The 17600-nt window shown below is 36.3% G+C and overlaps 1 long non-coding RNA gene across 1 annotated transcript; it reads left to right on the top strand.

Annotated features, from left to right (window-relative positions):
* The first annotated feature begins 2381 nt into the window (after positions 1 to 2381).
* Positions 2382 to 16088, top strand: LOC110828895 (uncharacterized). The gene is made up of 3 exons (XR_002542795.2): positions 2382 to 2492; positions 11908 to 12041; positions 14653 to 16088. It is a non-coding gene; the product is annotated as an uncharacterized LOC110828895 (long non-coding RNA).
* The last annotated feature ends 1512 nt before the right edge of the window (positions 16089 to 17600 follow it).

The following is a 17600-nucleotide window of genomic DNA, read 5'->3' as shown; positions in this document are numbered from 1 at the left end:
TAATGAAATAGCCCCCATAAATGCACACTGTGAAAGAAATTTCTAGTTACTGAACGTGATGTTTGTAGACATTACTGATCGTTGTAAGTTTAAGATCGATGTATCTACGCGGAAATTTTATTATGTGAGCCTCGCAGACATGTTGTTTAAGGCGTGGGACTGTCGTTTGTGAGATAGCAGTATTTTCAAAATATCATTTTGCGCGCAGAAAGAACAAAAGCAAATTGATCATTAAGCTGAGTTAGAACTGTGATGGATTTTAAACAGCGTTCATCCCTCTGAAAGGCGGTGAGATTATCTATCTATTGTTCTTATGATAAAAGATGGTGGCGGTTTCTATTTATTTCTCTGTGTGTAATTTCTTGCATTTTGTTCAAGTTACAGATCATTATTACCATGCATGTTGGACTAGTTAAAACACAGGTTTTAGGACAAGGAGAAGAAAGGACAACCTTTACTTTAGAATTACAATTTCAAATTTTCTTCTAACTTTTTTGTTCAGTGATAAAAGCTACTTGATATTCAACAGTGATGTTGAAACGGGAGGGAATGTCAAAATCGTGCACTAGAACACGAAACAAAGCAAAAAAAATATGTTTGGCAGAAGAATAAATTGAATCCTTCTTAAATCTGTGAATCAGATTTCTTATCAATGTTTTCAAAATTTGACAAGTGAAGCGTCTTGAAGAGAAGTAAGGACATCGATTTTACTGTGCAAGAACAGAGTCCACTTTTATAGCTATATCACATGGGCAAAATATTTTTGTTGTTATTATTTTTTATCATTATGTTAATCATTAATTAAATGCGTTGTATTTATGGCTATACAATAATTATTTAATTTTTTTTATGAAATATGTTTGATAATTCTGTACTTTGTTTTTCGGAATGTCGCAGCTGAGTGTTTTATTCTCGGACCAGAGGCCTATTATGTTGAGATTAAAGAATTATGTTTCTGTTGTTTTCCTTAATCTTTGCAAGAAAGTTCTGGAACACTTAACAGAGGCTATGAACGATTCCTTCCCTCTTTAACATTCACTAACATCCTCGTCTTAAACTTTGTATTATTATTATTATTATTCATGCAATTTATAATCCGTCGTTAAACAAAACATGAAAATATATTACTTTGTAATAAACTCAGAGGAGTGAATAAAATACGATAGGACTTCAGAATATTCAGGGTCCTTACTGTATTCTATGGTATTCAGTTATCATAAGTTCAAGTTCAGACACTCAAAATTTAATGAAATTGTCGTATTGTTATTTGCATTGAAAAACAACTGTCAGTATTCTATGTAGTAATTGTGCTGGTTACAAGTAGAGAACGTCACTGGCAGTTGGTGATATACGAAACAATAGTCACAGCGGGAAGCCTAAATTTGTTCCAGTCCCAACTCCACGTCAATCCAATTATTTATCTGTGCGTAACACTGTGCATCATATCATATGGGTGGAGAAAAGCGACCTAGACCACGATAAGCTAATAAAATGAAAGGAATGTTTCCATATGTTGAATTACATTCGTTTGCAGTGCGAAACTGTATTTCTTCAGATAGAAAGGTTACGTTAAACAGGAAAGCTGTCTATTCTCATAACATTAAAGACATTTACTCGATTTAACTTGGCCTGATTTTCGAAGAATTTATTAGGTGTCATTATATTTCAATTTTTATTTTATTTTTGCTTAAAATATTTTATACTCTCGCCCATTTCCATGCACTCTCGTATTAGGCCCATGTTACAAACATGAATACTGGAGATTTGTGGATTTGCATGACATGCATTTTCCTTTCAGCATTCTTATTACTTTTCTCGACTTGCTACATATTCTGTTCCTGTTCTGCGTCTTTCTTCTATCGAACACACAAATTCAACCAAGATAACGCTTTAACGTGCTTCAGACTTGTGACAGCGAGACTACTTTCTACATCTGCTTGCACTTGAGTCTACCTTTCACTCTGGTACGGAAATAACGCAGAAATCCTTGAAGTCCATAAAACAAATACTCGTAGTATTGATTTCTTAAACTAGAACAATGTTATGATGATGGATTTTACAGTTGTAAGACGAATAGAAACATACCGGAACTAAGTACGATTTGAGGTTTGCACTGTGGCGAGTCCGAAGATGGCTGTCTTCTGGGTTGCAGTGCCGTGTAGTATGGTAGAAATACGGTAATTTAAATTCTGTTAATACATGAATCTACCAAGATATGGGAATCAATAACTGCTGTAGATGCAATTTATAACTCCTTGTTCCATCTTGAAAGAGAAGTTTCCTAAATTAGATCCTTCTTTCCCTCAACTTGTCGATTGACTGTTTCCTGCAAAGAGCAACACTAGAAGCATCTGGGGACAATATGAGGGGTAGGGGGAGACTGCGGGGACACGCAAATGCACTTAACTCATCGACTGGAGCTCAGAACGCAAACAAGAAGAGCAGGGGATGTGTGTGCCTCTCTACAGCGAAGATTGAAAGTGTCACTGAAGGTAGGTGAAAATCTAATGAGACTTCATTAAACAAAACGGGTGGAAATTTGCAAACCCATTCCGATTGCTTAAGTACTATAGAACAAGCCTCTGTTATTGTGACAAGCTGAATTGCTTCAGTCTCTATGAAACTTCGAAGTCTGCAGGACTTTGAGATTAATATAAGTCAGAAGTCATCAGTTGGCAATAAAATACGAATAGAAATGTTAGAAGAGGTTAGAATAGGGACCACATAGGGAACAGTGATAAAGTAAATTCTAATATTTTAGCTGAAATCAGACCCGCAAAGGTTGTTTAGTGTAAATAACCAGTTAGAGCCCAGTGGTATCTATATGTACCACCTGACTTAATATTTAACAAATGTGTATTTTGCCCACTGACTGTATCTATGTTTTTTATATGGTTCTCAGAATAAATCGTTGTTATTTCCATAAATGACGTGAAAATATTAATCTTTGTAATGGAGTCGTGTGTTGTATGATTTGAGGTTTTCACAGCGGTGAGTATGAGGATTTCTGTCTTCTGGGTTGTTGCGCTGTGTAGTATGGTAGATGTTTACCAACGTTTCAGAGGTCATACTGCCTCCGTCATCTGGCAGTATGACCTCTGAAATGTTGGTAAACATCGACCAGACTACACAGCGCAACAACCCAGAAGACAGAAATCTTCAGTCGTGTGTTGTCTCTGAGGTATGAACTGGATCTTTAAACACCAAAATACACAGCAGAATTATTTCGTCAGATGTTTTGCGTGGGTTTGAATCGTGGGCTCTTGCTATGAAAGAAGAACGTAAATTACAGCTGCTTTTGGAAAAAGTGCAAAGGAAAATGGACCATAAGGCTAAAGTTAATGAGCAGGATGCCTCATAAGGAGCTTCGTGGCTTACACACATCTCCTGTTGTTACGACAGTGACATCAAGGAGACTCCAACGGTCTGGGCATCGGGCTAAGACGGGACAGAAAGGAATGTAATGCATACAGAATTTAGATCGGAAACTTCTTCGTAAATCACTTGGAAGGCCGAGAAGAATGTGGAATGACAATCTGAAGGAAATGAGTTGAGTGCTACCACACAGCATTTTATTGGATAATCTCAGTCTCTCCAGACGTATTCGAGATATAATGTAGAAACCACGAATATCAAACTAAAAGTAAATTGAATGTAATTGCATTTTCATAATATCAAATATAATAGAAGGTAGTGTTTACAGCAGTGTCGTATGGCACCTAGAACTGACACATACACATATAAACATACGTATGTGTGTGCAACTATAATATACGTAAATACGTACATATTTTAGAGATTCTCATTTCAGCAACATTCCTGACATAAATATTTGTTACATATCACTATGTGACTACAATTTGCCATGAAATAAACTATTTTGTTACGTCATGCACGACATATAAGGTTATGGAAACCAGTGGCTGCATTTGTGCTTGAATCATCTGTATCCCCGGGGGGCAAGAATCCATCGGTACGCATTAAACAGGACGAAGAGTGCCATTGAGACTCATGGATGAACACATCCCAAGCCATGTATTTATGATTGTTTAATAAAGATAATTATTAAATGACAAGTAGTTTGAAGCTTTGAACATTTAGGGTTATGTTTTTAATAGTAACAGAAACAAGTCTGAGCCTTCTGGAACTATTAGCTTTTCAAATAAGCCATCAACTCTTTATGGTGCTGTTCAGTGATTGTGGTTGAGACTGCAATACGTAGCCACAGTCGCTTTAGGTCTCAGGATTCGGAACACGTAACACCCGGTTACGAGACAAATACATTACTTCAGGGTTTGCCGTATTAGACCTGTATACTGGATTAAGTGATTAGTTTTTGGGTTAGTTCTGTTTTTCTATCAGAGCTGAGTCGGGTATGTTTGAATACCCTATCTGGTCCCACTGCTGAATATCCCTCTAAGTGCCAGACCTCAAGAGACGAAAGTCCATGCATATTCAGTCTATGGTACCCACATCTCGACATCAGCATCGAAGTTTCACTTACCCTGTCTCTGTCACTCCACATACCAAGTCCCAGCACGACGCGCGACTCAGTTTAGTACATAGAATTACTTGCAATTCATGTATTCTGCTCTCTCCAAGATGACATGCTGCTTCTCCGGCTGATATTGAATTAAAACTTTTATGCATAAGAAGGTGCAAAGCCCACAAAAGGAGAAGCATTGCAGGGACTTAATCCTGTACAAATCAGATTTAGGCTAAGTTTATCTGTGGACAGAGCTCAGCAGCTTACTTAGAGTACGTGCACGTTCTTATATATTAGTTTATTTCAAAATTTTATACTTACAGATGAAAGTGGAGTTGTTTAACCCATGAACATTTGTATTAAATTTGATCGCCATAAATTTTCTATCTTCTTTACATACCAGGATAAGTTCAAACATCCCAGTTTCACCAAATTTGATAACAAACAGTCTCTAAATTAATACCATGTCCATGTGTCTCTTAGGTACAATTTACTATCCTGTAGTAGAGTAATATGAAATTATGGTATTTTGATAATAAACCACGCGTCAGATACAGGCTACCTCGCCATTCTGTTAATTGCCTTTGTTAGTAACTGGCATTGAAAGCAAGATTTAATGCCACGCGATTCCTAATCTTGGCTACACAGATCACTGTTACCACTTTCTATGCTTTGAACAAGATAACTAGTTTAGAAACACCGAGAAATTCTTCTCGAAGAATTTAGACGCTTTATAATATACGTGAAAATAAAGTGTAGTGCCATTGCATGATAATTAAAATACCAACAATTAGCGTTTTTATTTTATAAAACTGAAAATTGACGTGGAGATGAGAAAATATCTATTTAGGTGTTTAAGAGGGAGAAAACAGACATACGTGTCTTATTTATAGGCTGACTTCAGTTTATAAACATAAAATGTGTCTCTAACTTAAAAGAAAAAGGTTACCAGAACTATCGACAACGAATATGGTGCAGAATTTTAAAATAATTAGTTCTTCATATAATTTACATGGAAACAACTTATGTTTTTTTAGATGAATCCCTCTGCATTACACTGAACTCCTTTCATTTAATAAATCTCTCGATTTATTTAGTTGAATTACTACGTCGCAAAACATTCACACGATGTAACATTTTGTAGTGAATTAAATTAATTTCTATGTAATTAAATCTGAGGTATTGGAAGCAGAAGTTTTAACACCAATAATACCAAATACCGCCATTGGACATGGCCCCGAGTCTGTTCAATCCAATAATTCGTTTAACACACACCAATTTGTATTTAATATCACTACATAATTTCTTGCGATTTAGTTTACATGATTTTCAGTGACAATAAATAAACAGAAAGACGAGATAGTGATCTTGATTACTGATGAAGGCATACGGCATCATCTCGTCATTGATTTGAAGAAAATAAACACGAAACACCTGGTAGTGTTGATTGTCGTGGTCGACATTAAAATACCTCTTTATTTCAAGTAACTACAAATGTAAATATGTTGGTTAGTGCAGGGGAAGGAAATCGTTTGAAGTCGTGGGTCGGTTTGTGCTATTTCTAAGGGGCGTCTGTCCTGAGGGCCTCTCGAGAAGAAAACAGTACTTAAAAAGCTGGAAGATAGTAACAAATTGTTCTTTCTGATTGACGATAATTTATAGATTATCAATACATTAAAACTAAATTGCTAATAATTGATACGGGCATTATTTCTTGAACTGTTTTTCTCTCACGAGTTGGAGTCAGCTGTTCTCGACTTTCACGTATCCACGTATCCAGTTGTAGGTGTAGCAAATTACAGTAAGACCCAGACTAATATTTTAATTAATATCTGTTTTATTATGATTACAGTAACTGTTTATGACATGTATGAGGAAGTAAAAATTATAAGAAGACCTTATTAATAACATCCGGAAACGGTCGTGAGCCACAACCAGCCCGCAAACCATGATTGACAACCCCTGATTTTGTGGTTGGCATATTGGATTAGTATTCAGAGAACCCCGGATTTGTTTTCGATGGTGCAACATGGAAAGGGAGGAATATAAAAGTGTTTTCAGTGTGATAAGAATCACTCTCCTGAAAACGGGAATCGGTCAGGACTGTATATCAGGGATTACCAACATTCTTGAATGATGGGAAAAGAGGAGAAGCTTATATTTTATAGCGGGCCTACCGATGAAGAAAGATGCTAATTGACGTAACTAGGTTACGACTGTGGTTTTGAATCTGCTGTACTGGATGCCAGTAGTACAAAGACATTTTGCGATATTGTGACGTATTGAAGATGAAGGTCTTCTGGGATGTTCAGTCCGTTGATAGACAGAACGAGTTTTCGCGTCGAAAACTTGGATAATAAAGGGGGAAGAATAATTACAAAATGTAGCATTACTGATTGTTGAGGACGATGATACGTAAACTCACCACGACTTTAGATGGTTATTGAGAAGAAAATATTATTTTTAGGAACACATAACAACCTTTACCTTTGCGGATGTAAATTTTCATGAACTCAAGATCGTTAGGAGCAGTGTGCAAGAGGTTGAAGTGGCGGGATTGTTCTGTGTGTTCTGCTGAAAGAAACCAATAAATTTTCCTTGGGAAGGCCGTAATTCAATTTAGACAGAACAGCCACTCCAAAACATCTGTACGTTGACTCTCAAGAAGTTTGTAACTTCCTTATAGTTGAATCCACATAATGTTTTCCGAAATGTAAAATGTCATGACTCATTTTCGAAAACCTCGCGACAGTGTTGAAACTCATTTAATTTGTTAAATCGCAATGTTCCCCTCGTTCGAAACATTGTAATTAAAAAAAATTAAAATACCTTCAACAGAGGACAGATAGAGTGCAAGACAAAGAAAGTAACAGAATATGTGACAGCTTGCAGTTAAGAAGGTTTTAGATTAATTGGAAGGAGTGAAGTCATCGGCAAATATTTTATCCCATTCTTGGCTAACAGATGCAATTTATGATTTCCCTTCCTTTAATTAAAGAGCTTCCGCTTTCAATATCCTCTGCCTTCTTCATGAAACGAACGAATAGTATATATGCAGTGCTTAGCGGAAAATAAGGGGATGTTCCTAACATTCTGCTTAGGACTGAAGAAGACGTAAGGCCGAACTGTTCATAAGATGCAATATAAGGTAACGTACACAGGGAGGAAGACCATTTTAAGGTAACGACACTAACCTGAAAAGATTGAGGAATGCATGGCAAAAAATCCAAATCCAATAGTTGGTAACAGGCACGGATTCAGGCTTTGGCTCCTTCATGGACTACGCTGCTCAACATCTGACCAGGCAGCCATCTCCATACTCGCTGCCGTGAGAACCTGAAATCTCACTTAGTTCATTAATGCTTTTCAGTTACTGTTCAAGTCGTTTTAAATAATAATCATTATTGACAAGCCATTCCGCTCCAATTTTATTGAATACCGAATAAATAAATCTGTGTTACTATTACATTAGAAACAAGGAAACATCAGCTGTTACAGGGACTGAAAATACTATACCAAAGGAAAATATCACATTTTAGCTCGCAGATCGTAATTCTGTTGAGATGTAAAAAATAGGATGCGACATGTATTTATGCTTTTATAATCGTTAATCGCAGCTTCCCATGGAAATATTTTCCTTCCGCTCTGTCGATACTGCCATAACATTTGAATATTTACATTAAACTGAAAAGAAATAGGCTTTTATGTATAATTCTTTTAATTATAAATAGAATTCTCCACATTGACGTCTCTTTAGGTCTTATCTGCGACTAGCTAGCCAAAGGAGGGTGAAAAATAAGAACGAGAAAGTAGTGTCATCCTGGTTGATGGAAAAACTTTGTTATTTAAGTTTGTGTGGTCTGGAAGTAATGCAGAGGAAAACTTGGTCGTGTTTTTGTTTGTTGCTTATTCTGACTTCTGAAAACAAGTTAATTTCTTTAGTTAAATTAAGGAAGTGACTCAGCTTAGAACGCCCACTGGAGTTTTCGTACATACCTTTGCCACTGGTTTCAAGTTCTGTATGTTTCACAGTTCATAAAAAAAATAACACATCCACTTCCTCACACAAGTTTTCTCTTACCTATCAATAAATATTTAGCTATTCAGAAACTTTCAGTGTCTTTATACATCCCGGAAGTTAATTGCGGCTACCAGAAATCTCCATTATTTTTGAATTTGTAGTTCAGATGCGTCATGTTTGTGTTTAAATTCAGTATATATTTATTTATTATACACAAACTTATTATTAAAATGTTGTTGTTAAAATTAAAATTTAGGCGCTTTTCATCGTTATTACGACATGTCGTAAAATAATAAGCGCTGAAATGTAGCATCGCAATAACGATGAAAAGCGCCTAAATTTTAATTTTAACAACAACATTTTAATAATAAGTTTGTGTATAGACCGGAATATAATAAATAAATATATACTCCATTATTTTACCCTGTCTTTTACCCTGTGTCTTCTGGGTTGTAGTATCGTGTAGTCCGACAGAAGTTAGCCAACGTCAGGGCAATGACTCATCGCACCGATGATGGAGGCAGCAAGGACCTCTAAAACTCTGGTAAACTTGTACCAGACTACGCAACGCTACAACCCAGAAGACAGCCATCCCCATAAACAATGCCCATGAAATCCATTTTAACTTTATCTGTCCACATATGTCTCAGTAGCTTAAGTAGTCTCTTTGCAGGAGGTTTCTCAGCCAAAATATTGTATAAGTTTACTGTTTCCTGCATGAGTGCTATATGAATCACCAATTTGCAATCACTCTGACAGGTGAGACTTTCAAACTCTTTGGGATACGGTGTCAGAGATTAACTAATTGAGACTTAGAAATAATTAACAACGCTGCTTCAGGTAAAGATAATATTAAGCGTTGAGTGGGATGGGAATATCATGATGGTAAGCAGATAAGGATGTAGGAGAAGGCGGTATTACGATAATTAAACAATTCTTCGTCAGATTATACAATATTTGCTTCAGCATAATATTAAGTGGGATTCTTATTTTTCTGTGATTATGGGAATTTCAAAGCGCGAAATATTTATATTTTCACTTATTAGGATAATTGGGAAAATACTCCGTAGGGACAAAATATGGGGTAAACGAAAGTGGAAAATGAATGTCTCAATAAGTACGAGAAGAACTTAAACGTACTACACCAGCGTTCGCCTTGAGAGGAAACATACAAAGCACTCTTTCAAGCAGCCCAGTTCATAATTTGGTACCTCTAGACCAGCGTTTCTCAACCTTTTTGCCCTTGCGGAACCCTTGAAACAATATTCATGTCTCAGGGAACCCCTACATACAAATTATTATATATCATTATTGATATCTTTCTTTCTTGTTTATAAACTTAAAGTTCATAAGGAAAACTTAATATTTTTTTTCTGATAGTTGGTTTACGCAAAAGATTACTTACGTTTTTCTCAAGTTTATTGACAATACAAAAAAACTGAAATCGAACTACCTGTTCAAGTGACCTCATATGGAGGTTTTCATTCACACAAAAAATTAACCCATATCTGTAAACACAAAAAATAAACATAAATAACCAAAATCGTATACAACACATTTAAACAGAACGAAAACAGATAATAACTACTACAATAACTAAATCGTTTATTGACGTTGTTAAAAAGGCATAAGATAAATCAAAGTAAAATGTCATATGAACAAATATATGTATCAAGGAAATGTTATTTTTGAAGCCAATTTAAATAATAAAATTTACTTGAGTCACTCGATGATACGTGAATCCACCACGTAGAGCTCCTGTACACTGACCACTAAATGCGGTTTCACGCTGGCGCCGTATAGACGTCGCTAAATATATTTCTTATGATTATTATATTTCTAAATGACATAACAAGTTGAAGACTTTATTATAATACACAAGAATTTTCCGAGAATATGTCGTACGTGTATAGTAAAATTACGAATATGAAATTAAGCATAAAAATGACTCAAAAATACATTTACATATGATTAACCAATTTATCACTATTTCTCGCGGAACCCTTAGGTTCCGGGGAACCTCGGTTGAGAAACGATGCTCTAGACTGAGGCTAGGGTTCCACCAAAGCGTCATTAAATATGCGTGATTAGGAGGGTTTAGAAATATTTTATACCCAAAACGATAGTTACTTAAAGAGTGTAAAGGGATAGAGCGTTATAGAATAAGCTGACAATTCTTGACTAGCCGATTAATTACAATTAACTTTTTAGGCGACATTCTCCACCATCTTATTTAAGTGCATGTAGCTGACTGCGTCTTTTGTAACGGAAACAATAATTATGGATAGTGATCGAAATAAAAATGAAAGATTGTGAATTTCGGTCCGAATCATGGCAAAAGTAAAACAAAATTAATGTTAGATTAAATACTTTCGTGGTCTGTCTGTTGTGTGTCACTGTGGTGGGCGTGAAAATTCACTGGAATATACTCTAATGAACTGCGAAGTTCTGAGAGGTACAGCGTTGGAAGAGACGAGAAATACCCTTGGGATGGAAGAACTCTTGAAGAGAAATTCGGCAAAAGAAAATATTGTAGAAAGAACAGAGGCAGAAAGAAAGTAGTAAAGTAAGTAACTGGAGACAGACAGATAGACAGACGGACGGACGGCTGACTGTCTCTCTGGCTAGTTGCACGTGGGTAACGTTTTATTGGTTTTTGTTTGGGTTCTGCCGAATTTTGATGGCAGCAAGTTTCCACGCTGTTGGAGCACTTCCGCCTTCACTTTTCCTTTCTCGCTTTGCCTGTCTTTCACTTCACTTTAAGTCTCTTCTCTCACATTGTTTGGACTCATAGATACCAAGATGCAAATCCTAACTAAACTCCACACTTGAACCAGTGGTGCAGGAAAGGGAGGAAATTCGAAAGGAACCACGCCACAAGGGGATTTGCCACTCGCAACGTGTGCAAATCAAATAATAGAATTGTGTTCATTCTCTGGGTGCATCTGCAGTGAGAGAACGAAATGTTTATATCAGCTTCTTTTGTCAGTCTTCCTTTTCCGCACAACAAACAAATGCCTGCACTAATCGCACTAATACAATCACGTTCTAACAACAAAATACAGTATGATTCTGGCATAATCTCCAAGACCAGCAGAAAAGTGAATTTGTATTTTCCTGCATGTATTGGACTAGATATATTTTTACAATACATGATTTGTTACGTGGTATACCTCATTGACCATAAAGTTATCTTCTAACAGGTACAAATATATTTGAGATTCTTCTTTCTGAAGATGGAGGCGATAAGATCTTTCGAAACGTTGGTAACTACCTACAAAACCACAGGGCGTCAAAACTCAGAAGACTACAAAAAAGTAGACTGCAAATGAAAAAAATACAAAGTCACATTGCACACAACTGTTTATTTTTGTTATGTTTACTTAAACATTATCTGCAGGTATACTGCGTTCCAGTGTTTTTGGCCGCTGAACTTTGTGAATTGGAACCTCGGAGCGAGTCACTTACGAGAAGTTTGCTGGAAGGGATGGCAGCAGGCTGCGTACAGCACACTCCAAATAAAATGTCACCATGGTATGTAACACAGGAAAGTAGATTTCACTACATTACACATCACAAGAAAATTAACACCGCAGAGAGTATTAGATAATTTTGTCTTCTACACAACTCTTCAGCCCTCTTCCAATTATTCCAATCCTCACAGACCATCGCTTTCTGACATATCACTCGATTCATCACTACCGCTGCTGTTGTTCACTCCATTATCTTCAATTATAATTCGTTCAATAGCGTCTTCGATTATGCCTTCTTGTTCAGAATAAATTTGTACTAGTTTCTCCACATGCTGACATACATTATTCCATTCCTCTTACCCAATTTCTTCGAATCTTTGGCGACACAAATGCTCGACGTCCTTAATTTTAAATGTCGTGTTCTTGCTTGCAACCTATTGTTTTACATCTTCCCAAATACGTTCAATGGGTTTTAAATCGGGCTGGTACTGCGGAAGTCTCAGCAAAGGTACGTTCTTTGTCTGCTAAAATCTGATCAATCACATAATACTCGTGCTTTGACTTATTTAATTTGATTAAATCTTACAGTTGAGCTTTCAACAGGCTGTCACAAAATGGAATTTTCAATTCCTTTATCCAGGCTTTTATTTCGTAATTCTTTGATTAAGACGTCGGTGGTTTGTCTGTCTGGGTGTTGTGATACGAGGCGTTATCAATGACCAGAAAGGAGATTTCAACGAACAAGTGTCATATTGTTAACACAGCACAGTCACAAGACAACAATATCAGGCTTCTACACTGCTGTACTGACACAGACTGTACTTACCTACGGAAACTCCTTCCTGCCTTCATTGAGTGGTCCGCATACTGGGCACTCCCTACAAGGTCAACGAACATAATCGGTGGATCCAGTTCTATCGTAAAATACTTCAAACAGAGATTGTAGAACGTACTGAGTTAAATATTTTGTGTATGCACGAATGGAGAGAAGGATGAACAATTTCTGAGAAATGTGATGACGTTTAGTTTGACCTCCATGTAAAATATAAGTTAAAAATTGATCGGTATGCATCAAAATTAAATTTGCTGGACAGTTTTTATGTGGAAATCCCATTATCAAATTTTATCGATGCATTGGGTAATTTAGAAATAATGACAAGAGTACAGGCAGACGAACAAAAACAATATCATATTATGCGTTCCTTTTATACACTTTATGCACAGAACGTAAAAAACAGTTTTAAAACTCACAGCTGTGTGTATAATAATTCTGTGTAACAAAGCTTTGTCAATTTTATTTTATTTATTTTTATAATTTTATATTCCAGTCAGTGGAAATATTTATATGGATTGAGTGTGTCTGAGAATATAGTGCTGATGAATGTAGTAAAGCCAAAGACACATAAAGCAAAATATTAATAAAATAATATTATGAGGGTGTGACGTTGAATGTTCTGACGGCGGTCAAGATGTTGATGTTATGTTCTAGACTGTGACGACGTGTGGACTTGCGATCTTCGAAGTCCACACACGGCGTCACAAATTCTGGAATTAATTAATACGTGCCTAAACCACCTCATTCCCTTTATTTCAAGTTCATCATTCATAATCAGCTTTCCCTTACTAATTAAATGTTAAGAAAGTAATTTAAGCGGTAGACACGTCAACAAATAAGCCACGAACATATCAGCATCTTCAATTATATTTCAACAAAATTTGACTGATTCTTAGCTCAGTCGGTATAGTGACTGACTACGGACTGGGCGACATGTTACGAGGAGTTTAATAATTGATTCTATAGAAACGAGATCTTAGAGAAACACGATAAGTAGATATGAATAAATTATTTGTTTTATAAATTTTGAATTCTTTAAACACAGTTATGAAATTATTAGGCTCTAAAAGTAGAAACGTTATTGAGTAGCTGAGTAGCTATCATCTGTTCCAATAACCCCTTATCAATGTTGTTAATCGATCAGTTATAGTTTCCATCTCATTAATTGTGTGCGGTAGTAATTATTTTTTTGTATAAGATTATGTTAGAAAGTTGTGTTGCAGAATATTACAAAGTTTTGTAAAGATCCCGTCTGTTAACAACAAAACATTTTCTACGTAACAAAAATCTTCTAGCTACATAATAGTTTATTGATTTCACCACAACATGGAACTACAGCCCAAGAACATGCCAGCAAATCTGGCATTTCCAGTACCTTAAGAAAACAGTTAAAACAAGTGAAATGTGTACAGATTCTACAAGTACTGAATGGATATTTAGTCACAATATCGAATTACGACTTGAGATAAGTCAAAATGAAGTATTTAGCTTATTTTAACCTCTTAAGTAAGAGCTATTTAAGTATCTGTACCTACTAGAATTATATTATTCTCCATGTGACACGATAAAAATTTATTTTTTAATTTGTTTTTAAAAGTAATTTTCACTCAGAATTGTTTACCACAATACGATTATTTGCGAGGATAACTAAAGGCCCAAAGATGGACTAAAGAAATCCGAAATATTTAGCCTGATAAAAATAAACATTAGGACATCCAGTAAATGACTGTATTGTTGTACATAAAAGAATTCATAACAATAATTTCACATAATCTTTTATATTCGCGGGCAACTCTATGTTATAATCTTAAGTGAACAAATTTTTATCTGTTGTCAGGGCACAGAACGAGGAACTAACAGCGTCTATTTAGGACGGACACATCTGCAGCCTACAGAAGCCCATAACTGTCCAGCAAGTTGATTTATCCGACCGACTATTTATTCAGCAAACTGGCTAGCTCTCTTCCATCACATGGCGCGCCCAGAACCTGACAACTGTTCAGCTTCAAGAAAACCTTACCTCCTTCACTCAGTCACTCCTTACTTCGTCACAAAGTTTAGAGATGTGATAACAGTACAGAAACGTGCAGGACCAATGGAATCTACTCATGTACCAACCTCAAATAACTTCCCAGAGTGTCTCACTTCACTAGTTTACATACTCTGCAGAAAAGTTGGGAAATCCAGTTTGTGCAGAAATCCGGCATGTTTAGCACGTTTCTGATCCTATCTTTAGTTCTAACAACTGTGCAACGTTACTAGACCTGTAAGCTTTCTTCAGAGTCTCAGTCACACCTTCTTGATATTGGTTGATTCTCAGTCAGGTTACACGATAGGACGACTGAGATTTGACTCGGTACCTCTTGAGCGCCAAAGTCTTAATGGTACAGAACTCTGTTTGGATTTCTCACTTCTTTATTAAATTTAATTCTAATGTACGTTAAGTAAGTTTATCTATACAAAGATTTAGCTTTACAATTGCATAAATCTTTATTTCTATCTAGTACCAAAAAGTCTACGTCAGTATATTGTTTTTAAGAATTAACGGAGAGATGCAATTATTACTCTTGTTGGCATTGCTTTTTTCAGGAGAGTGTTTAAATTGTAGATTATTTGACGACGGAACGCGATGTATAGCGTTATTAATGATAAAGGCACCAAGCACCTCTGAAACGTCTGTACACTTGTATAGACTACACGGTGCATGGACTCAGAAGACCGTCATTTTCATTCTGGCCGCCGTGAACCTCAAATCTCAGTTTGTTTCTCTAAGACGTTTTTACTTTCAGTCACTTCTAATTTGTGTGCCGCACTGAAAGCCATGTTGGAGTGGCGAGTAGAAAGAAAAATAAATAAAAAACTATAGCAAATTTCTCTTCACAGCTAAATACTGTTTAACTAAGACTGGGTCCACAGGGATAGGTAGTCAGTGTTCCGCAGGTTATGACCACGGAGGGTTAGTTGAAGACTGGTTGCGCCACCATGGTTATCATATACTATTTATGGTCAAAGTGGGTAATCGAGCGAGTTGGTGGCTGCGGATGTCAGGAACAGGGAGATATGATGTCCTTCGAAGTGGGTCATTGAAACAGCCTGACTTGCTGGCGATGAATTAAGAGATGTGTGTGTATAACCTGCTTTACTCAGGCAAGCATCGTCTTGCAACGTTAAATCTTTAAAGTTATATTTGCGTTAGTATTTAATTTGTATGCCTATATTTCCTATTACACTTTATTTCGTAGTTTGTTCATAAATAAATATCATTAAAGTATATATATTGTTTATTTACTTTGTTTTCACAATTTTATGTTCGTCCATTGCGGACTCACAGAACGCTTCTTTCTAGCAACCACCCTCCAAATCTATTTCCTAATATTAATTTAAATATCATTTCCATATCTATGCCTGGACCTTTCGACTGGTCTCTTTCACACGGGATTTCCAACATGAACTTTGTAAGCTTTTCTCAAAGCCCCATACGCTCTGCATTTCCCGTCCATCCTATTCCCTTTGATTTGGTTATACTAATAATACTGGGCGAAGATTACAAATTATGAAGCTCCTCAGTGTTCAGGTTTTACTCTCCTGCCACTTTAACCCTCTGTTCTCCAAATATTCTGCTCAGCACCCTGTCCCCAAATGCCCTTAATCTGTTTCCCTCCCGTAACTTGAGGTACAAAGTTTCATGTAAGATCAAAACAGGAAGTAAAATTATAGTTTTACGTTTTTAGATACCAGAAGGAAAGATAGAAGGCTCTGAACTGCATGACAACATGACTTTAAATCCAGACTACACGTCTTCTTTTTATAGCTTTCTTCAGTTTGCTTTCTCATGCTTAAAGAATACACTAGAACAAAGTAAGCTATTGCTGCCGAACGACAGGGAGCAGGTGTGTCGTGCTCCAACACACGAGGAAAAAAATGGCGCTGTGGTCACTAGTACGATGACAAGGTTATGAATTTCAGGAGCTGAATTGCGTAAGAACCGACTGCTTAACAGAAAAGATAAAATTCTCCATTTAGCTGGATGTGTGTACTTTTGTGTGCAGCATTACTTATGCCTTAATTTCGAGTTTCATGCTACACACTTATGATAACCTTGACAGTGGGTATCGTGTTGCTAGCTATTGGTTTGTTACATGTGAACGTGGAGGTGTAACGATATCTGTAGTTGTAATTCGTTCAGCTCCCTTCGTTATAGACGTTAGTTTTTCTCTGTGCCGTTTATTGTGTGTGGGTGAAAAGTGTTTTAATTTTATCTACGTGTGAGTTTTTCGTGATGGAAGCTGAAAGGAATAGCGATTCATCAAGTTTTGGAGGTTGCAACGTGTGAGGTCACCGCTTCTTGTAATAGATTCTGGGGGCGTTGGTAAGTACAGACATGTTTATCACTTTCCTCAAACAGTGTGTGTGCCCTGTACAATTTTAGACAGTTCTGAAAATTTCCGAGTCATTTCTTCTTTTAATTTATTTGAAATATAAAACACTTATATTTATAATTCATTGGTTTAACAGAAAAAAAACATACATACAAAACTGGACGTTTCAGAATATGTATTTTTCAATGATAATTTAGACACCGTAGGTTACCATACAGTGTTCATATCAGCAAATTAAACGTTATTTAACTAAAGCCTAGTGTGTTATACGGTGCCATTGTGAGCCACAAAGTTTTAACTTTGTTGGAAGAATCAACTTTTATTTAACTAAGAAACAAGAACTCTGAAAGGAGTAGAAACTATAATGGACCCAACAGAATAGGTTTCAAGCTTTTGCCCGATGACG

The sequence above is a fragment of the Zootermopsis nevadensis genome, unplaced genomic scaffold (genome assembly GCF_977971745.1).
Source record: "Zootermopsis nevadensis isolate Lab colony 2312 unplaced genomic scaffold, Znev_1.0 Znev_ptg000025l, whole genome shotgun sequence".
Classification (NCBI taxonomy): Eukaryota; Metazoa; Arthropoda; class Insecta; order Blattodea; family Termopsidae; genus Zootermopsis; species Zootermopsis nevadensis.
The sequence above is the reverse complement of the archived record's forward strand: the minus strand, read 5'-3'. Positions and strand labels throughout refer to the sequence as shown.